This window comes from Camellia sinensis, unplaced genomic scaffold, assembly GCF_055761805.1.
Source record: "Camellia sinensis isolate YWXY unplaced genomic scaffold, ASM5576180v1 Unanchor284, whole genome shotgun sequence".
NCBI lineage: Eukaryota > Viridiplantae > Streptophyta > Magnoliopsida > Ericales > Theaceae > Camellia > Camellia sinensis.
Window position 1 is genome coordinate 17501 of NW_028129162.1, and position 2500 is coordinate 20000.

Below are 2500 nucleotides of genomic sequence, written 5' to 3' on the forward strand. Positions count from 1 at the left end.
CAAGATTTACTTGGTTTTGTGCATTTGATCTAAGATCTCTTTGGCCTGCAGATTCTTTTTCTTTTTTATTTTTATTCTTTAATTCCATTTTTTTTTTTTCATTCGAGGGTATAACCCCCTTTTGCTTTCTATTGATGTTTTTATTTTCACTACCATTTTCATTTATATTAAAAAAAAGTAATTTGCTTGGTATAAACCACGGTTTCATTTTATATGCATTATAAAGTAGTACAAATTCTGGGAAGAACCAAAGTTTCAGATTCGATATAGGACGACTTAGTATTTCTTCATTCATTCCCATCCAATCAAAAAATATTTTTTTTGATTGGGTGAATTGATTTCTTGATCCTGAGGAATCGTAAGATAAAAAAGATCTTTTTTATCAATTTTATCAATTATTTGATAATTATTAGTCCCGGTTTTAGTATTTTTATTCTTGTTGGTATCGATCTTGATCCAGGCCTCAATATCGATTTTCTTTTTAAGACAAAAATGGAGAATTTTCCAATCAAAATATTTTCGATCCGGATTTTTTTCCATATACATAATATCACTTTTTCCTAAATAATTTTTGATAGGGATATCCCCTAGTATATCAAAAAATTTGCCCTTATGTTTATGTGTGTTGTAATTATAAAAACTCTCTCGATTCTTATTTACTTGGAATGGTGATCCATAAATATATGGGTCCCTCTTATTTTCATAATTAATAGATCTATAAGATAAAAGATTATATCTATAGTATTTTTGAAAATTCTCATTTTGATTTGGTAATGAATATACTTCGTAATCGTTTTGTTTTTTGTAATGAATTAATAGGTCTTTTTCATATGAATTCTCTTTGTTTAAATCTTGATTTTGAATTGTACGACATTTATTGATTCTATTTTTCCATTTTGCTGCTATTAATCTAGACCATCTAATCTGAGATAAATGGTATTGATAATGACCTCTTAACCAGTTTTTCCATTGATTTATTCCAGAATTCCGAAGTTTCTTATGTCTTAATTCATAATGAATTATTCCTTGTTTTCCAAAATAATCTTTTATTGAAGTCTTAAGAAAAAAAGACGTTCCGTGATATTGAAGAATAGATCTTAACTTATACAAGTTAAGAACTTGTGTTTGTGATATTTTGTAAAATACATATGCTTGTGACAAGGAGGATAAGTCAAAAAAATTCTGTGAATTCTTATTACTAATATTATAAAGTGACTTTTTTATAGTCGAAATAAAATTCATTTTATTTTGATTTGTTTTATTAATTCTTTTTTTATTTTTTTTATTATTGTAAATGGATTTATCAATCATTTTTTTTGTTGATTCAACAAAAAGTTGTATATTAATTCTGGGAATATTAATAATAGATAGAAGGATATCTGCGTATATCCTTTCAGTGAAAAATTTTATAAAATAATGTAATTTACGGATTAATCGAGTATTTCTTCTTTTTAATATTTGCCAATTTGGTGATTCCAATCTTTTAGCATTATAACTTGTTTTATTAGGACTATCATTTATTTCTGGAGTCACTTTTTTTTTATTTTTTGTAATTCTTTTTATTTGATTTCTGATTGTGCTTGTTCTATCAGTCAGATCTTTCATTTTTTTTTCTGTCAGTAAAAAATTTGTCCAATATGTAGATTGAATTCGACTAAAGGATTTATGAATTATATGATTGCGGGTTATAGAATCTTTTTCTTTTTTTTTTTTAGTTTCGCTTGATTTATATATTTCTCTCAATCTAAATAATAGAATTGGATTTACTTTTGAGAGTTCTTTTTTTATTTTTTTTAAAAACGGAATGCCCTTGATAATCCATTTTTTTGTTTTTTTTGAGATATTTAGAAATTTTGTTCTTTCTTTTAAAACTTTTAGAAATATAAAATACTTTTTTTTCAATTTTCCAATTTTTTTTTCGAGTTTCTTAAAAATGGGTTCAAAAAAGGAAGGCCGTTTTTGGGGAGAACCAAAAGGAAGTTCAGCTTCCATTCCCCAAACCGTTAAAAAAAAAAAATCATCTTTTTGTCCTTTCTTTTTGATTCGATCTATATGAGAGGACCGTGGCTTAGATCTGTGCCAGGGTTTCAGACAGAAAGGAAATAGCATCTTTATTTGAATACCGTCTATTAACCAATTTTTCGGAAATTCTGTTTCTGATAATTGAACACCATTATAGGTGCATTTAACATGCATTTCTTTATTCCATTCATTTAAATCCTCAGACCACTCAGGAAATTGTAATAATAGCATACGGCCAATATTTTTAGCTATTATCAATGACGGTAATATAATATATTTTCTAAGAATCGATTGAGTTATTAACATGGAACCTCTTATTACTTGAGCAAATGGAATGGTATCCCAGGCTTCTGCTACTTCTATCCGCGCTTTCTCTTTTCTTTTGTTCTCTTCTTTTTTGTCCTTTTCCTTTTTTTCCCTTTCTTTTATTTCTTCTTCTGTATAATCTGAAATTTTGAATTCTGCTCCCTTTCCTATA